At 33.1% G+C, this 21448-nt stretch overlaps 1 protein-coding gene across 3 annotated transcripts in view; it reads right to left on the reverse strand.

The window, feature by feature from the left end:
• LOC118181971 (fasciclin-1-like) overlaps positions 1-21448 on the reverse strand; it is a 330859-nt gene that overhangs the window by 309055 nt on the left and 356 nt on the right. The gene's annotated exons all lie outside the window — the stretch shown is intronic.

The following is a 21448-nucleotide window of genomic DNA, read 5'->3' on the forward strand; positions in this document are numbered from 1 at the left end:
AAAATTCGCCCTTTTTTATGATTTATTTTTAAAATTTGTATTTTTAAGGAATTTTTATAAATTTTCTTAAAATACTTTCAATTTTAATCTATAAAATTTTTACCATAATCTTAAAGTAGATGTATTTCTATGCATATCTATAAGTATATGCTATCTTTATTCAAAATTCCCTAAGATATGAGTTTACATATTGGCACATTTTGAAATCTAGCATATATGTTATAAGCGATAATAACGCCAAATATGATTTACGCACTTTGTTAAACTTATTTGAAAATATAAACGATGACTTTTTTCCGCTTCTGAAAAAAAAAAAAGGAAAATAGGTTGCTATCAATTAAGAAATTTGCCTAGTGAATTATTCTTGGAACAGACTGGAAAAAAAAATGCGTCAAATTGATTACTGAATTTTTTCCTAATTTTCACGCGGAATTTTACAAAATTTAATATCTAGTCATAATTTGGGCCATAGAGTCGAAATTTGGAAAAATTCGGTATGTTATTTTAGGAAAAGTCCGATTTTGTGTCAAAATATCTATATTAGAACAATGTTATATGTAAATCTAATACATATCTTAAGTCGCGCTTTCGAGACATGAAAAAATTATCATTATGAATTGGTATTATTCCCATTAAACTATATCATGATTTTTTTCTTTTTTAATGCATCAATTATCATATCTATTTTAAATAAAAGCTTTATTGTATAAAAATCTTTTCTTTTTGTTGTGTTTTATTTTTGGACTAATGTTTAACGTTGCATTTTCTTAATTTATAGTAAATCTCAGAATTCTACCATTTTTATAATAATTTCACGAAGAACTCCTCCAGATTGAAGTACTGCAGCTTTCCTAATGGGATAGAACAATTCAGAGTCATCCAAAGAAGCACAAATATGAATATTTTTATTAAGGGTATACCTATAAAGATGACGCTTTAACTGTAATTACCTTCCCACCTCAGTAATAAAGAGAAATAGGGAAAGGCAATCTGCACATATGCAGCAATATATTAGACACCTATTAATAAACGTATGAAGCTTATTAGTGAGGAAGTTTCTAATTCTTATGCAAATGATTCAAGTTGCGAAACTTACCTTTTAACTACTGTATACTCAAGATATTAAAAGGGATATTCGCAAATATTTGGCTAATAACCTCTCCGTTATTTGATGGTTCCAGAGCTATTATAATTAGAATGGCGAGAGAGTTATTTAATGATTTGTCTCTGAACTATTGACGATTACTAATAATAATGCAATGGGAAGCGGCCAAATAATTTGCAATAAAATTTAAATTATAAATTGAAGAATATTACGAGCAATATATAATAAAATACATAATATGAATAAAAATATATAGGTACACAATAAAAAATAATATAATACATAAATTACAGAATCTTCGGAGCAATATATCATTATATAGCAGTATTTTTTCCCCAATAAATTTCAAAAGTTTGAAGTGAAAAACAGTAACATCCAAATTAAAATTTTAATAGTAATATACTATATATATAATTAGAAACATAACAACTTTGAGTTTGGCGTAGATTAAGTCAAGATCTCAATCGATTTCGGGGAAAACAGGTAGGTACAGGTCTCTCTTCATCAGGAGCAAAGAAATCTGCAGTACTACTTTCTCCTGATGGTTGATCTTTCCTGGTTGTTTTCTTTGCTCCTGATGAAGAGGGACCTGTAATTGTTGCCCTCGAAATTACTGTGTTAGTCTCACTTGGCGTGTTTCTCTTCTGCTTTCATATATATTTCATATATATATATAATGGAAGAAAATCAATATATATAATAGAAGAAAGGCTATCTCTCTCTATCTCTCTCTCTATATATATATATAATAGACGAAAAGCTATATATATGTAATAGATTCTGTTGTAGAACGCAGACGGTTGAATCCGTAATGAACAGGGAGAATTTCGATGGCTTAGAGATGTTAAAACTCCTATCCACGATAATGAAAAAATTTGGCTGTCAAAAAAAAAAAAAAAAGTATATTCAATTTAACTTTTATTTCAGCACACATATTGCGGCACATTATTGTTCCGGCAAACGTTTAGATTTTTTAAAAATTTGCAATAAGAAAGAAGTAGCAGACAGACTGCAGTCCAGCTAGGCCAACGATCCTCAACCGGTGGTACGCAAGAGAAAAATAAGTGATACGCAAAAAGAAACAAAGTATTTTAACTATTAAATTCAAAAATTAAACACCCCAACATCATATTTAAAGTTTTTCTCTAACACCTGTTAATTTATGCGATCTGAACGTTTTTCAAGTTCAATACCCGCTCACAGACTTGAGCAAAATAATCCGTTTTTGTTTTCACAAATATTATTTTAGCCACAGACATAACAAAATTTGTCATAAACGATGTTTTTCAAAAGGAGTAACAAAAATTGATATTGTATTTAATATTAAATAAGATTTTATAAAAAGATAAGAGTATCGTATAATTCTTATAGAGTTCATCCAATTATTAGCATGTATGCACTTTATGCGCCCACCATTTTCGGGCTCATATTGCTCTATTTTCAATTAGAGTCATGCTTTTTTTGCGCCGATTACCTGTTTTTAACAGGTAGTTTGTCTTTTAGTTGCTTTGTATTTCTTACTTTTCTACGCGATTTGAGAACATCGTATTCTGTTTTCGAAAAACTCCTAATACATAAATACTCTTTCGCAAAAAAAATCGAAGCACCGTGAAGGAAGTGGTTATTTTTAATAAAATTTAATATGTATATAGCTCATACACATATAGTAAAACGATTAAAAAATCAAGGTCATAGTACCTGTTCACAGCTCACAATTACTCAGTGTTCAAATTAGTAGTTGGTCGAACCGCCCCTGGTGGCAATGCATGCTTGAATTCGTCGAGGCAAGGAGTGGTAGAGGTTCTTAATGTCATCCTGCGACACATTCTGCCAGCCATTCATCAGTTGTCACTCCAGATCTGCGAATTTTATGGTGCCCGAATCTGGCGGCCTACCATGTCCCAAACATGCTCTATTGGTGAAAGGTTTGGTGACCTTGCTGGCCAAGGAAGAGTATCAACCGTACGGAGACAATCCAGAGATATGCGAGCGATATGTGGTCTGGCATTATCTTGTTGGAAAATGGCCTCAGGATGATGTGCCATGAAGGGTAATTCAACCGGCCGCAGAATGGTATCAACATATCGTTGAGTTGTTAAAGATGTGCGGAGGATGACTAAAGATTACCTGCTGTGATAAGAGATAGCGCCCCACACCATCACACCAGGGGTTATGGCTGTATGCCTTTGTAAAACAAAGGCTGATTGGGACTGCTGGCCCCGTCCTCTCCAGACACGAACACGGTGGTCACGACTTCAAGATGTCACGGCTCCAGACACGAACACTCGGTAGTCACAGCTCCAGCCACGAACACGTTGGTCACGGCTTCAAGAGTGAAGCGAGATTCATCGTTGAACACTATACGATGCCAGTCTGATGGGAACCATGATGATCGGCTGAGACACCAGTCCAGACGCTTCCGCCGATGTTGTGAGGTCAAAAGCAAACGTCTTAAAGGCCTCTGTGAGCGTAACACCGCCTCAGATAAACGCCGTGAGATGTTGGACGGTACCACGGGAGGTATAGACGTGGCTATAGTGCATTGAATAGTCGACAATGATACCGTTGTTGCGGTTCGAGCCTGACGAAAAATCATCCTATCTTGCCTCGCATTTGTGATCTTTGGCTTTCCTTTCGTCAGCAATTTGCTTGCAGCAACCATTGCTGCAAACAGCTTTGCACAGCAGTGTCTGTACGCTGCACGTGGCGGCCTATTGATCGGCATGACCCCCAGCATAACGCAACCCTACAATGCGACCACGTTCGAAGTCGTTTAGTTGTCTGTAAGGTCTTCGATATCGTCGTAATGGCATCTTTAGTTGCTTCTTTATGGAATTACAATGGCAGCAACAAAAAATATAAATTTTCCGCTTCTGTTACTGGTTTTATACTTTGTGAACTGCGCACTAGAAAAGCGCGCTATAGCCGCAATTCCTGTTCATTTGCCTTGAAACTTTGATGATTTCCATGTTCGATGAAGCTGTTGTTGCAGGCCAAATTTCGTCACGATCGCAAAATTCCTTCTTGGTGCATCAATTGTTTTTGCAAAAGAGTGTATATTGTGCATTTAAATATTTGTGAACAAATTATAAAACTAACCTAGATTTTTCAAAATGGAAAAATGGCTAGGTTGAACTAAGCCGAAAAGTGATGGATCCAGTACAATACACTAGCATTAAGAATATTGAAAAGAAAAAGTGTTTATAGAAAATATAATGAGTTATTTATCATATGAGTTTGCTTGGAATGAGGATGAAATGGACCCTCAATCTCAATGTTTTGTTTTATTATCGGAGTTCAAAAACAGTAAGCTAATAATGAAAGGCTTTGTTACTTCAAGTGAAAAAGCTCTGGAAGCTAGTTACTTAAAAAGTCTAAGAATCGCCAAGACTGGACAGGCTCACACTGTTGGAGGAAATCTTATATTACCAGCAGCTAAAGCTATCGCTTTAACATTATTCAACGAAAGAGCGGCTAATGAACTTAATAATATTCCGTTATCAAATCATAAGAGTAACTCGACGAATTCGTAAAATGACAAATTCCATAAAAGAAATACTTATTCAGAAACATAAAACACAGTATTTTGCATTGCAATTGGCTGAAAGTACTGATGTAACAACCTTTGTTCAGTTATTAGTTTACATACGTTTCGAAGATAAACGAATTGCCGAAGAGTATTCATTTTGTTAATCTCTTCATAATAAAGCAACTGCAAATGAAATTTTGAAAGTAATTGAGAATTTTATGTCTGAGAATGATATTCCTTTGAACAAGCGCATTGTCGCATGTAGAGACGAAGCTCGGGGTTTAACAGGAAAACATTCCGATGTTATTTCTCAAATAAAAGTCGCACCTGAAACTAAATTTACTCACTAATCCGTTCATCGTGAAGCTTTAGAAGCCAAAATAACCCCCCAAAACCTGAAAATCGTTTTGAATCAAGCTGTGAAAATAGTTCATTTTATTAAAAGCCGAACTTTAAATTCAAGATTACGTTATTTTCTGACGCCAGTTGTTACGTTCGTATGGGGTTTGTAGATTTGGAGTGAATAACGACGACACTTGATGAAGTATCGAAACACACTTTATTTAGCCAATATTAATCAGGCCAGCTCCAAGATCACATTTTACAGTCGTCGAAGAACTACTATAAACACGCTGACACAATCAGCGACACAACCTTCATACTATCAGGCTATAACGGTCGAGACAGTTTCGCTGCAAAGCACCCGACTCTGCTTGGTCGTTCTCGGGACTCCACGTACTCTCGAGAATCTCCACGCTACAACTCGCGATGCACTCGACGACACACAGAGCACAGCTCCCGATTCTTCGGTTCAGTCGTTTCTGGAGCTCAATACACTCACTCGATGATGCACTAACCGCGATACACTAGGAGATTCTTTCGGTCCACTCGACGACCCACTCGTCACTCGCTGACAGACTGTCAACTCGACCGACTCCACACGGACTAACTGACTCGATACTGACGAGACACACTCACTCTCCGCGTACCAGCAGGGTTTATATAGCTTTTGATTTGTGTTCGAGAACATTCTGGACTAAACCGGCAAGAATTTGTTCCAGAAGGTTCTCCATCTGTCCATGGCATATCCCCAATTTTGTCGCCAAATGTGGCAACTCTGCCTTCCCTTGCCATTTTATGGCAGCCCTAAACCTGCTTTGCGGGAAAGCTATCTCATCGCGCCTGGACATTTCGTAACAATATTTACGATTTCATACGAAGAGATGGGCAGGGAGCATGAAACACTTATTCTAAAGTAAGGTGGTTATACAGAGGCAAAGTTTTAGAAATCGTCTTTTTGAAATTCGATCAGAATTTTAAATTGTTTTTTTCTAATTCAAAACTATTTGTTTAGTGAATTATGGTTGACGCGTTTAACATATTTATCTGATATTTTTGGAACATTAAATGAATTAAATTTAGGATTGCAAGGACAAACAAAGTGTTAATTTGTTTACCATTAGAGATAAAATAAATGCAATGATAAAAAAAACTCGAGATAATAATCAAAGTTTCGGATAACAACATTTTAAGCTTCTTATCACTTTTAGAAAGTTTTTTAACCGAAAATAATTTGAAAATAAAAGAAGGATTAGCATCCGACATTAAAAAATCACTGGTTTTTATTCATAAATAATTTCAGTATGTATTTTCCTGAGGATTATAAAAACGAAAATGGGAATAGAAATCTATTTTGTTTAAATGTACCTGAAATTTTATCTCATGAAGGAAAACAATAATTAATAGACATTTCCCATGATCGAACGCTAATTGAGGATTTCAAAAATAACAGACTTGTTAACTTTTGGCTGAACTGAAGAAAAGAATTTAAAAGCATTTCAAATAAAGCTATTAAATTTTTATTGCCTTTATGCACAACCTATTTGTGTGAACAAGTATTTTCTTCCACATTTTATTTCAAAAAGAAATACAGAACAAAACTAAAAGTAGATCCTAATTTACGGTTAAAACTAAATGAAATAAGACCAGACATAACAAATTGATCTGTCTTAAACAGGCCCAAATTTTACATTACATTTTAGAATTAGAATATCACTACTTAAATTTTGATAAATAAATGGTAGCCAATTTTTAATCTAGTATTTTTTATGTGTGCATATTTAATATAAATAGCCAATAGGTTGTGCAAATGGCAAAATGTATTTTCTTTTAATATTTTTTTGAGAAATTGAAAATAATCATTGTATAATGTAGTGGTGGTATTAATGGTTTTCATTTTTTGTTTAGGTGGTAAATGTTAGTCTAAAGGTTAAGAACCACTGAACTAGGCCAAACTAGGCGCTAAAACTTATGCTAAGGGTGAAATCCTAATTCAGACAGAGTTAGATTTGGTTTTCAATGCATTTTGATTGGATAATTAATACTGCTTTAAAATTACTATTGGCTGATTTAGTTCCATTTACATCATCAGAATCGTGTAAGTCATATAATATAATCTCGAAATGACACAGTGCAGATGGATTACTATTTTTGTAATATAGAAAGAAATTTAATCTTTTACATATTCTTTATTTCTTACATATTTATATATATTTTAGAAAATTTAAAATATATTTCAGAGAATCATAAAATAGATTTCAGGGAGCTAGTATATTAGTACAATTTGTTCACTGTTATAAACATTCTGAAATATCACGAAATTTAAAGGTTCAGTTTCTTAAAAATATTTTATATTTCTTTTCTTTAAACATATCATCCCTTATTCCTCTTAACAATGACTAATTTCTTTTGGGAATTTGTGCTTTCAATATATCTTCCACGTGTAAATTTCATACAATACTGCGGCATACATTTTACGTAAAATAAATATATTTATTTTATGCTGGATGTATTTCATGCGTACATTCTCTAATTCTTTGAAAACCTTTAAGAGTTGTCAAAATTTGTTTTATACGTGCTATTGCGATGATTTCAAAAAACGTGTATTTAGATTATTAGCCCAAGGGGCAATTAGTTTCAAAACGATATTTTTCGTAGTTTCAACTTTCTGCCTTGATTCACTTTCAAATTGTCTTCCCCAAATATTATCGCCATGTATTATATTTAAAGAAACCAAATAATCTGCATGCATGTTTCTCGCATTGTGCAAAAACAACGCTACGTACAGCCATCCAGTTCCTAATAACGTATTCCTCCAACTGAAATGGGAAGCCTGAATTTTAAATTTCTTTTATTATTTGTTTCAAATTTTGCAGAACTTCAAAAAACTCAACGCTTTCAAAGAGAGCAATGGCAACACTGTACGAAAAAAAAAAAAAAAACATTTTTATCTCCAGCGCACGAAACTGTATATCGGAATTTATAAAGATATTTTGTCCCGTGAACGGGCTGGCTGCATGGGTATTTTCGTGGTTTTCCCCATGTGTAACGTGTATACGAGCCAGTTTCCCTTAAAATCATAACTAGAAAGTCCTCCACGAAGGCATCCCTCCCCTTAGGCAGATAGTCCTAGTGTGCTTTGCCATAAGTAAATACACCAATTGAATTAACTAAAGATATGCCGTTTTAAAATTATTTTGCGATATTGCTGTTGAATTGAATTTTATGTGGTTTCAGTGCAAAGAACATGATATTTAATCAATAAAGGTAATGCAAAAAATGACATTTTGGGCGTAATGTAAAATCTAAAGCTTTGAGACATTTTTTTCTTATTTTTAGGATTCTTTTCTCAGTAATACCTCATTATTTTGAAAACTCAACAAATGTTCATGTAACTTGCTTCCGTAATCCAATGTAATTCTTCAATAATGTTCAGATGATACTTCTACAAATTGTCCTTATCTTAGCGTATCAAATATTTTCCACTAATTGGATGGTATATTTGTCTTCTATTCAACTTTTGAATATATAATTTTTCACCACGTGAGCAGTAACGTAAATACAACCCTCTCTCATTCAAGGATTACATATTTATAGGTAAATTTAATCAAGTGGTAACTGCTCATTAAAGAAGTTTCGAATTTTATTTGACGTTATATTAAACTGAATTATTTTATTTCGAATTTTGTGTATTTTATTTATTTGGAAATGAAAATGGGACCCTTGAAAGGGTTTTTTCTCCGGAGCACCTTATTACCGCCATAGAGTAGATATTCCAAGATTCGGGTTAGCTCTAAATATCTGGGAAAATTAAAGAACTTCTGTACACAAAAATCTGAGGGGAAAAATTAAACATTTCGTTTACTGACGTATTTCCTCAACCACTTAAATATTTTATCATTACTTTTTTTTTCATTTCTCTCCAGTAAATGTCGCATTTGCTATTGCAGTTCCTCATTAGTTTCTTTCCTATAGAAATTAAACCGAGTTAACAATTTTACCTTGTACGAAGCAAAGGAAGTATTGTAATCACGATAAACTTCGGGTATCATATTTCAAAGAAAATATCCAATTTGACCGCTCTCGAATTCAATTTAACTATATTTTTGAGTGACATCTCTAAGTAAGGACAGAATAAAGGATTCTTTTTTTCCAAAACGAATTATAAAACGGATTTAAAACGGATTCAGAAGAGATTTTTTTTCGGAGCGTCTGCAAGTACGTATTATCTCACATAGCTCAAAAACGAGTAGCCTCAGAACCTTGAAATTTTGTATGCTATAACATGTAGTTGTGCACATCCCTTTTTGGTTGCAGTCGGCCGCACCAAAACTGTAGATATAGTGTTGCATGCGTACGGGTTTAGCATAGACTGAATGCACAAGTCTGATAAAAGGTTAAAAAATTAATTCTTATCCAAAAAAAGTATAACAGAACGCTGGAGTTTTCCTCAGAGATATTCTTACAATTGTTCACAGTATCACGCAGAATAATCATTAGTTATACTTCAAACTACTAAAAACGTTAAAATAGAACGCAATGCAAAGAGAAAGCTAATCCGATCGCTCGCTGAACTCGCAACAATAACAACACCTGCTAAGTAAACAACTGAGCTGAGATGTTCTCTATCTGGCCTTTTCTAGATTTCAATCGACGCGACAGATTTCTAGTAATTTCTGCTTCAGGAGATTTCGGGAAAGCAAAAAGAGTAGAAATACGGCTACAGCTAACATATTGATTAATTACATTTATTATCAATTTAAATATAAATTATCGAGATAAACTGAATGTTTATTTCACGTGCTCCTGTATTTTTATTTTTCCGTCACACCTTTCTACTAACATTAGCTACCTAAATATAAAATTCCTAACAATATTATTTATATATACCTACTCTGTTACTCGATTCAGTGAGTTCAGTTTTTCTATTCTTATATGCTGTAAAATTGTGATTTTTTTGCTTTACAAATGATAGAATTATTTTGTTCATATCTTCCGGCTAAGATTTTTATGCCTTTAATTGATCTGAATGCAATAGTTGCAGAATTATCAACAATTTAAAAGTTGATTAAGTGGAGCTAAATCTAATTTTTTACCATAGCGGCCATATTTGTTTACATTTGAAACTAAGCACAATAATGAATTAAGTCTTTCTGAACCTTCAGTGTATTTTTGCCGAGTAGGACCAAAAGGAATCTTCGTTTTTTGCACTTAAAAATCTGCCTTTTCCCTGTTCGTGGTCGAATTGCTTGTTTTTGCGTAGAAACTGTAATTTTAATTGTAAAAATTGGATTGTTTTAATTATTTTAACTGCATCTGGAGTTTTATGTTTTTCTACATCTTTCAATTTTTAGTGAAAACATTTTAAGCTTTGTCTTGCTGCGAAGCGAGAACAGATTTAACAGAACAGATTTGAATGAGAAATCTTATCTCTAATGAAATTTGAGGAAATAAGTTTAAATGAAAGGCAGGAAAAATGCATATAATTTAATATTCCGTACAAGGAAGTCATGTGGTTTTTTTTTATATTTGTGAAATTAAGTAATTGAAAGTAATTTGAGTAAGAACGAAGTAAATATATTTTTATAAGAGAAGTAAGACTTTTACGACGGTGGAAAACATGAAAATTTCGATTATTTATTAATAATCGAATCTGATTATTTTCTTAGGAAATTTCTTTGCATAATTGAAATAGTTTACTTAGAGAAACTATATAATATTGTTATTATTATGTGAAAATAAAAATTTAATTTTATAATCAATATAGTATTTTTGGGAAGAAATCTTATCATAGACAGATCTCGAAATGATATACTTTAAATACATGATTACACATAGGTGTACCTAAAAATTTTCTTCTTTATAGAATTCCCTTCAATGGGCATTATTTATAGTTTAGGAATTTAAGTAAATCTGATTATATTCTAACATGTAGAACCAAAAATTGTGGAAATATGTTTGAATAAAAAAAAAATGAATTTTTGCGAAATGTAGATTTAAAAAGAAAGCAATGCCTCACGAAGTTATTTCTTCTTCTAGATAAACTAAAGGATATTCACTCTATATATTTAGATGGTAATTTTGTTTGATCCGTGCAGTTTTATAAAAATATATCTAAATTTTGAAAAACCAAAATTTGAGAAATACGTAAAAAACCAAAAGAATCGCTCTATGGGGCGCATTAAAATTTTTTTAGCCCAAAGGGGCGTCAGTACAGGACGTCAATTTTAGTCTTGAAACGCCATTTTGCGTCGAATGACTAAAAGCGCTGAATCACTTACCAAATTGTTGTCATCCAAATTTATCGATCTGCATTATATGTAAAGAAATTAAATAATGAAAATCTGTATGAATGTATGCAAGTTTCTCGCATTGTGAAAAAACGAGCCATTGAATTTTGAATAACGTAGTCCTCTACCCGAATATGCGATCTCGAATTGTAGATTTCGAATTTGTTTTATTATCTATTTAATATTTCGTAAAGCTTCAACAAACTTTTGATTCAAAAACTCAGCGATTTTCAAGCGAACCGTGGCAACTGTACTGGAAAAAAAAAAAAAAATATTTCCGCTGCAGAAATTCTCGGCTATAAACATGTTATATTTACAAAGTTCCTCTCTATTATTCTCAAAATTAAATTAAGTTAGAAAGTAATTCTCTAAATTAGAAATCAATTCATTTTTTCCCTTACTCAGTTACATTTGGAATTTTTTAAAATCACCAAACCCTAATTTTCTATTGATTACCGCATTTCTTAACATATCGTTCCCACCTTATTTTACTAATCTGATCGTCTGAAAATCGAGAAGGCAAAATTATGGAAATAATTATCTTTCCGAGGAATACGGTTTAGATTATTAATATAACAACTGAAAATGAGCCAGAGATAAAATACTACAATATTATTTCTAAGAAACCTATATTCCAATAAGAGTACGTAGTAATATTAACATGACAATATGTCGTAAGAAAACGTCATTCGCTGCAACTTGAATTTTTCCATTTCTTTCTGTTGTCTGCTTTACTCATTAGGCCTCAAAGCATCCATAAATAATTAAAGAAGTTGATACGCAACAGGTCGAACGTGTTAGTTCCTGTTTGCTTCTCTATGATGTGTCGGTTCTTGCACTAGATTGATATGGAATTCAAGAGTTAGAAAGGAAAGGTTCAGCAAGACCTTGCCAGGTAGCTTATGATGGTATATAATTGCTAGTGAGACGAAAAAGAAAAACTTCGTAGATAAATCCATTTTAAAATTTAGGGCAGCACGTTCTATAAATGCATTAAAGATGGAGAAAATTGAGCGAATATTTTTGTTAACTTGAAACTTGACAGTCCTTATTGTTGTCTCTGCTACCCCTTAGGCCTTAAATCATTCATAAATAATTAAAGAAGTTGAAGGCGTAACAGGTCGGACGTGTTAGTTCGTGTTTGCTTCACTGCGATGGGTCGTTCTTGTAAAAGACTGGCATAAAATTCAACAGTTTTAAGATATTGCTCCTACCTTCTTAGCATGCTTTTGTGATGTAGTGGTCAGCATACTCGGCGCGTATTCGAGAGGTGGGAGGTCCAATTCCCAGCGAGGCCACTGTTCATTTTTCAAGTCTCCTCCTTCAAAATTAACTTACTTACTCTACAGTGGCACCCTAACTAAAAAGGTGGTGCATGATGATTCTTCACCACCAGGACTTGACGAGTGGTTCCCCTAAAACCCCAGTCGCCCTTTCAAAGGGGGAGTATATAAGGTTTTTCTCCCGCTTTCTTAGCATGTCTTCGGGGTGCAGTGTTCAGCACACTCGGCGCGTATTCGAGAGGTCCAAAGTTTGTCTCGGCAAGGGCATTGCTCATTTTCAAGTCCCCTGGTTCAAAATAAACCAAATGACTCTACACAGTTAGAAAGGAAAGGTTCAGAGACGCCTTGGCAAGTAGCTTGAGAGGCTTTATAATTGTTAGTAAGACAAGGGGAAAAATCCACTTCCTAGATAAATCCGTTTTTAAAATTTTCGGGGCGCTTATTATATATTGAGGAAGTGGAGAAATTGCAAGAAGAATATTTTTATAATTTTATGCTGGAACCTGATGCTGAAAAAAAAAAAAAAAAAAAAAAAAAAAAAAAAAAAAAAAAAACTTTGCGCGCCATTTGTTTCGCGTGCTTATTTAAAATGAATTATTAGCAACGACTTTTATCAAAGACGTGTACGCGAGAATGCATATATTTAGTGATATCATAATAATTAATACAGAATATTTAAAACGTGTTTCTAGTGAAATATCTCTATTGGTTGTCATTTCTACGTTCTGAGAGAGAATTAAACATGCCGAATATTTAGTAAAAGTCTTCTCATTCCTTATTCAAGATCTGATCTACAAAAAAAAAAAAAAAAAAAAAAAAAAACTGAAAGAGATATTTAAAAAGCAATTGGAAGCAAAAGACGTTTAAAAATAATAATTTGCCATTAATTGCTTTGCACGAATCGGAATCATTTTTCTATTTCACGTCTTTTCGATTCTGTGAAAAATTTGCTGCGTGCCTGTTGATCATTAACGAACAGATGAAAAAAAAAAGCAAAAAACATTTGATAAGTCCTAATGCAAATAAATAATCCTCCTCAAATGCAAATAAATTCAAATCTTGCTAATACGAACAAAACCAAATGGCTGTCAAATAACCGTTATCGTAATGCTCCGCTAATTAATTGCGGATAATTTTTCCGACCTCTTCCTCTACATACCTGATAATGACGACAGGGGGAAAAAAATTAAAACCCTTCGAGGAAAACTTTGACATCAACATTACCATGCATCGAATGACACAGGGAAAACTTCGCCGCTAAACAAGACCGAAAATGCTAATAAATGACAGTAATAAATCACATTTTCTAATTAAAAGCGGCCTGCAATTAATTATCTTTTTTTGCATCCTCTTTTATTACTTTATATTTTTGTTAATTTATTCTTCGCTATTTTGTCTCTAATATCCGAAGCACGTCTCACACTTTTCGCGATAGCAACCAAAATGAGAATTATTACGGTGTTTTGGATTTATAATTTTTGTTTTCTTAATGGCAACAGGCTCGCATTTTTAATTCGGAAACCGTTACGCTAGTGGCTCTAATTTGAAGAATTAAAATAACGAGTTTAGCGATTCTACGCAACACAAAAATCATTTTAACGTTAGGAATGTTCCACAATTTAAATGGTTCGCCATTAATTACACTATGTCATTTCATGCGAGATATTTCGCATTTAACATTGAAATAAAAGGGTAGATTAAATTTATGGAAAATATTTTTGAAAAAGCAAGTAAAACTGGTTAATACATAAGCCATTTTAGTAAATTCCATTAAAATTATTGGTTATCTGAGCAGATAAAATTCCGCTAAAATTAGTTAAATCACTAGAAAGAATGCTCTTAAAAAGAAACATTGCAGCTATAATACAGAAATAATAAAAAATAATTTTGTAAACGAAATTATAGTTTCTTCTTCAAAATCCAATTTAACATGTAGAATGATTTATAATGTGTTTTATGTAACAATTTATTATATAACAATATAACAATTTGTGTACTAAATATTTACGTATTTCGCGCAGATTCTTCGTTAAACTATCCAGACGTAGTAGGCGTTCTTACACTTGGGAAACTTTGCAAACATGTGATTTCACATTACTTCGATTATTTACGTTCCAGTAGACTTATCTTTTACTGGTGTCTTCAGCCATTTGAAATAAGGGTGTTTAAGTCGTCTCTAGCTTTGTTCCTGCTCCCTCTTGCGAACTGGGATCCAAGCTCATTCATGTTATGTCCCTTCGGGATTTTACAAGGTAATTCAGGTAGACGCGCCACGCTATTGGCTCAATATTCGTCAGATATGTTAATGTTCGATGCACTCTTATTGTAACGTAGGTTTCTTTTAAAGAAATAATTCTAGAACAGTTATCCGTACTTTATTCATGAGTACTTTTCATTTGTTATGTTCTCACTCTAACCGTATTTTTCGGAAATTAAATGATTCGCATGACTCGATTTTCGGGCGATAAAATTAGTTAAAAAAAGCTGATGTGTACACCATATGATTTGCTTTAATGGCATAGTAAATTATACGCATTTTTACCTGCATTTCATTTAAACTTATTTCCTCGAATTTAATTAGAGATAGATTTCTTATTCAATTAATTCAGTTCTCATTTCGCGACAAGGCAAAAATACATGAGAACTCAAAATATTTTCATTAAAAATTGAAAGCTATAGAAAAACATAAAACACTAAATACAGTTAAAACAATTAAAAACAGTTTTTACAATTAAAATTACAGTTCCTACGCAAAAATAAGCAATTCAAGATTTTTTGGTGCACAAAACTAAAAATTTCCTTTTAATCCCATTCGGCAAAAAGACGCTAAAGGTACAGAAAGATTTAATTCACTATTGTGCTAAGTTTCAAAAGTAAACAAATGTCGCTGCTGTGGTTAAAAAAATAGGCTTAACCGTACTTATACAACTTTTAAATTGTTGAGAATTCTACAACTGTTGCATACAGATTAACCGAAGGCATAAAAACCTTAAGCGGAAGATAAGAACAACATAATTCAATCATTTTTAAAGCAAGAAATGCCCAATTTATCAACATATAAGAATAAATAAAAACTGAGCTTACTGAACCGACTAGCAGAGTGGGTGTGTATATGTACATATACTTTTGATGCGGCCGATTGCAACGAAAAACGGAGATGTACAACTACATGTTATGGCAGGTTCTATGTACTTTTGTACGTTTTTCAGTTATGTCAGATACATACGTACAGACGCCTCGAAAAGATCGCTTCTGAATCCATTTTAAATCAATTTCATAATTCGTTTGGAGAAAAAGTCTTTTACTCTGTCCTTACTTACAGATGTCACGAAAAAACGTGGTTAAATTACATTCGATAGTGGTCAAAATGGAAATTTTCCTTGAAATATGGTACACGGAATTTATCTTGATTATAATACTTTCTTTACTTCATACAAGGAAGTGAAAAGGAGTAAATACGCTTTGTTAAAATATCAAATACATGTATAGGTAAGTTTCCGTAATACTTAAAAGTTTTCGCAAATTGCAACGTATTATGAATGCATCATTTGCAGATGTATGAATAAAGGCATAATGTTTAGAGGTATTAAAAAAAACCTGTAAAGGCACTGAAGTGTAAGCAACTTAGGAAGACAATCGCAGCTGTCCAGGAAATGCACGTACTTTCGTCCAGTGCCCCATTGAAGGACATTTTGATTGTTGATTACTCTATAATCTTCTATGGCGTCAATTTTATTACATTGTGGCCTATAAAAGGGGAAAATTCCTAAGAATAAACCAGGTAGCAAAATACATTAATAACCCTATTAGCTGATATAAATGAGAAATCAATGAAAGCCTAGAGTCTCTCGCGTATATAAATTAGAAATTATTGAAAATATTCCACTTGATGATGTCAGCAAACATTAAGAATGGTATTTACTTATCAGAGCTTAGCTTAAACGGCTCTTTCCAAATCTATTATTTTCGGATTAAGTCGGGAACGTTGCCGACAATCCCCCCATTGCTTGAAAGGGCTTTGCACCATTTTCCTTGACGCAATGTAGGAGTACTTAATCTAGTTAAACTAGATCGGTACAAATGGTACCATTAAAGGCACAGCCTTATTGATTTTGGTAGCGTAAAAAATCTATGGCTGCCCTTTGGTGAAAGTCCGTTTTTTTTGTAGTTGTTCTTGGGTGGAAGTAATTTTCTTTGTTTTCTCCTCTCTTTGTATCAAAATGATTGTTTCTGGAGGACATTTCGAGGTCATTAATGCGTTCATTGTTCGATGATGATTCATGGTACTTTGTGATAGTCCACGGAACTGAAACATTCCGTCATTAATTAAAATCATTAAGCTTCCCATTCTTCAGCAAAATAGTATTACAAAAGTAAGAAATGTAATTCAGATTTTGAAGTGATTGAGTGAACTTTGTTTATTGATTTTAAAGTATATAAAGAGAGGTGATTGATAAATTATTTTCCCAAACATTATTTTTGATAATAAATGAGTTAATTACCGCAAAAGTAAAATTAGAATTTCAATTTAAAAATAAGCAAAACTTAACAGCACGTTCATTCTGCTTTTATAAAGAAATCGAGTTTTTTTTTTCTACAGAAGCAGGGATACTGTTCAAAGAAACCGCTTCATTCGCAATCGTGAGAAGAATTTCAAACAATTCGTTTTCATAGTAGATACATAGAACACTTTTACCGGAACTCTAACTTGCTCTGCAGGTCGAGAATAAGCCATGTGTGACTTTCCTAAACTTAAAAACCTTTGAAAATCAAGCATCGCAAACTTGAACAACATTTTCTTAACGCAGCAAATGAAAGAATTCCCCAATATACGCAGCAGTTTTCATCTCGTATATCAAGCAACAAAGCCAGAATTCAATTATATCGTAATGCTAAACATTCGCAGCGATATTGTGTAGAATTTGTAGCCCAATGGGGCAATTTGCTCAGAAGGGCTATTAATTTCTTTTTGGCATTTGGCGTTGGATTCACTATAAATGGCGAATCACTTTTGAAATTGTTGTCACCAAACGTTAAAGCTCTGTATTACATTTAAAGAAATTAAATAATAAGGAATCTGCATATATTTTTATATATAGTTCTCGCATCGTGATAAAACAACGGTACCTAGAGCCATCCAAGTTTGGATAACGTAAGTCTCCACCCGAATATGGGCATCTGGAATTTGTTTTATTATTTATTTCATATTTGTAACAATTTAAGGAATTTTTGATAAACAAAATCAAGCAATGGCACCACTGTTATGGGAAAAAAGTATCTCCAGTGCTCGAAACGGTGCATAGGAAAGTCTAAAGATATGCCTTTTAAATATTTTGTGATATTGCTGTGGAATGGTTCAAGTGCGAAGAACATGATATTTAATTACCGTATTTGCCGGCGTATGTGACGCACCGGCTATAAGACGCACCCCTCTTTTTTATGCACATTTGGGAAGGATAAAACTTTATTACTGATCATTAAAATGAATTTACAGTATTTTAAATGTAAAGAAATACAAGTACAAAGTAATACTTTCTGTAAATACACAATCTGTCTAGGAAGGAACACTTTTTAATCTTTCTTCGTCAAAACCCAGGCACTCCTCTCCAGAACTAAATGAAGAGTCATTTGAAACTTCTTTTAAATCAGCGTATGAGGACTTAGATAACAAATTATCCTCTATACCAGGGGTTCTCAACCGGTGGTACGCAAGAGAAAATAGGTGGTACTGAAAGAAGCAAAGTAGTTTTAACTATTAAATTCAAAAATTAAAACCCCAACATCCTGATTGAGATTTTTCTCTAATACTCGTAAATTTATGCGATCTGAGCTTTGCTCAAGAGTGGGGGTAGCAGTTCTTTGTAGTGAAACGGTGCTAACGGTTTTCAGTTTTTGTTTAGACGGTACGCCTTAGTCAAAAGGTTGAGAAACCGCTGCTCTATACCATTCAATGCAGTACTACCTCTTCCTGATTCCGCCAAGTTCTTATAATTTTCTCAATTGGGGGTGGCCCGAAATGCCTCTCTGCAGCTCAGTTTCGTGTTCAAGCATGCGCACTCACACGTAGATTGTATGCTATAGTAATGTCGACGTTGTTTTTGAGCCATAACTTGCCAACAAATTTGCGAAAATTGACAGGTGAGAGCAGCAAGTCCGGAAACCAGAACGGCTTACATAGACTAATCGGGTATCGTCCGAACCCTGAAACTACGTATCTGAATACACTCCGAAAACAATACAAGGGCAAAGTACATTGCCATACAAGGGCAAAATATAGGTTTTTCTGCATGCGGAATTAAAATTTTTCCTGGCTACATCGCATGTTAACACATTGCTACATATACTCGCTACACTATAAATTTCATAATATGCATTGCATTGATCATTGCACTATACTTAAGGCACATTTACAACTCAGTGCTACACTTAATACACTATATATTCTTTGCAACATATTACGCTGAACATTATTCTTGACACTTCAACACAGATTCTGAACAATGTAATTGATTAAATAAGACATAACTTGATTATATAGTACAATAACATAGTTTTATAAGACAGGTTTAAATAAATAACTTGATACAACAGATAAATAAAGTATGAGCTCTTAAATAAAGAGCAAAATTGCACATTACAAACAAATTACACATTTGCGCACAGAAATATACGTTGTTTACTTTGTGCTGTACTTATAATATACAAAATACAGATTTAAGGACACAGTACAGCCCATATTACTTTTGATTAAATAAAATTATGTTAAAGGTTAACTGTGGCCTAAATTTTGCTGTATTCTTAAAGCATACCAAAAGTAACTTTGTAATTAAACATTCTACTGTTTACATTGCACGTTCACACACTGCTATATACAAAACACTAAATACACTAAAATTTTTATAATACATATTACATTGAACACTGCACTATATTTAGGACACCTTACAAAACACATTTCTACACTTAATGCACTGTGTGCATTGGCTACGAAAATTAAACAGTAGAAATTTCACACACATAAAAACTGTTCACAAAAATTGAAAAATTTAAACGAATCCAAATGTGATCGTCGATGACAGCGTATGCGCATTCACTGAACTCTACGTAACTGTAATATTCCCACACTCCGCAAGGAAACAAGAAAAAAATAGCATTAACTCCGAACGAACTGAATATCGACGTATAAGACGCACCCCGTTTTTCAGACCTAATTTCAAGACAAAAAAAGTTCGTTTTATACGCCGGGCAAATGCGGTAATAAAGGTAACGCACAAAACGTTAAAGAAAAGCCAGCGCGTGAATCTCTGTATCGGAAATTCTAAAGATATGCTCATCTTAAAACTCTTTTGCGATATTGTTGTTGAACTGAAATTTATGGTTTAAGTGCAAAGAACATGATATTTAATAAATAAAGGTAACACAGAAAACGTTAAAAAAAAGCCCTTTTGGACGTAATTTAAAATCTGAAACTTTTCAGATTTTTATTTTTCTTCTTAATTCACTGAGGGGTTTTTTTTTATTCACTGTTTTCAGAAAGATGATTTTATGGTTGTTTTCTGATTGATAGAATTCTGTCTTGTCTTGCATAGAATTTAGAATTGTCAATCTTTAAATTCTGAGTGCAGAGACGTTATGGTTTTAATTTAGCTAGAAGGCGACCCTGACGCTTATAATCACATTAACCGCTTAAAGACCGAATTTATACTAAAAATAAGCGGAAAATCTCTATTTATTATGGTTCATGACATTACCTGAGTTAACTCGGGCTTCAATATAAAATAGCCCAAAAACCCACAATCTAGACAAAAGTAATACAGAACTGTAGTCTAGATAATAATAGGTAATACGACCTAAAGTAAAAATCAAGTAAATATATTTCACGATCTTTAAATTTCATCGACAGTAAGGTACAGTCTGAAACATGGTGTAACACATAGCGGCTTTTCACCAGTTTGCACAATAATACCGCCACTACCGTTCGAAGGTAATCACTACGAGCGGGTATTCAGAAAAGCCGCTTGGACCCTCCCACGGCTAAGGAAGCATGTGCATGACAGAGTGTCGATTGCCACGCGATATTACGGGCAATGGCATTAAATATCTAAAATGTTCAGCCCCTTAGTTAACTCGTTCATAGGAAAATCGAAACGGCATCCATTCAGGAGATATCTCGTATGCGGTCGGTCGTCAAGCGGTTAATAATGTCTTTCTTACGTAAATGGTACAAAACAAGCACTTTAAGCCATCTAAATTCTTCCTAAAATTTAAACACAATCCAATAAAACACCGTGAAAGTCACTTAAAAACGGATTTAAGTACTTGCATATTATTAAAACACAGTAAATAGCTATGCAAAGCAATTCACAAATTGCGATTCAAGCTTCCGCACAGCAGAAACCAAGTACTTTAGAGGTATAGTAAATAGGTCTACGCAAATTGTGTAAAAATATGTGAAAATATGCCAGCATACTCTAAATAAACTGAAAATACTCGTAGAAAGTCTATGCACAGTATTCAAATCCAGATCTGCCTCACAATTTCAATGAAGTATATATAAGCAATATCAACATACAAATCCGTGGATATGATGTGAAAATATTTCCCTATAATCCTAATACACAGAAGACACTCATAAAAAGTCTTTGCACAATGAAACACAGTTTTCAGATCTATCCCTGTTTCGCAGTTTCAAAATACTATAAGGTAATAATAACATTGAAACGCAAATAAATATTCGTTCTTTAAAGACAGTAATAATTTCAGTATTCAATCGTACTCAAGTATACATATCATATATAAGCAATTATCATGTTTTTCTTTAAATAACACACATAAATAATCAGAAAAACATCCAAAAAAGCTTTGTCAATACAATTTACATGCGGATTAATCAGTATCACTT

This window comes from Stegodyphus dumicola, chromosome X1 (genome assembly GCF_044657685.1).
Source record: "Stegodyphus dumicola isolate Sdum_Otavi_A_Nest chromosome X1, ASM4465768v1".
In the NCBI taxonomy this organism is placed as follows: Eukaryota; Metazoa; Arthropoda; class Arachnida; order Araneae; family Eresidae; genus Stegodyphus; species Stegodyphus dumicola.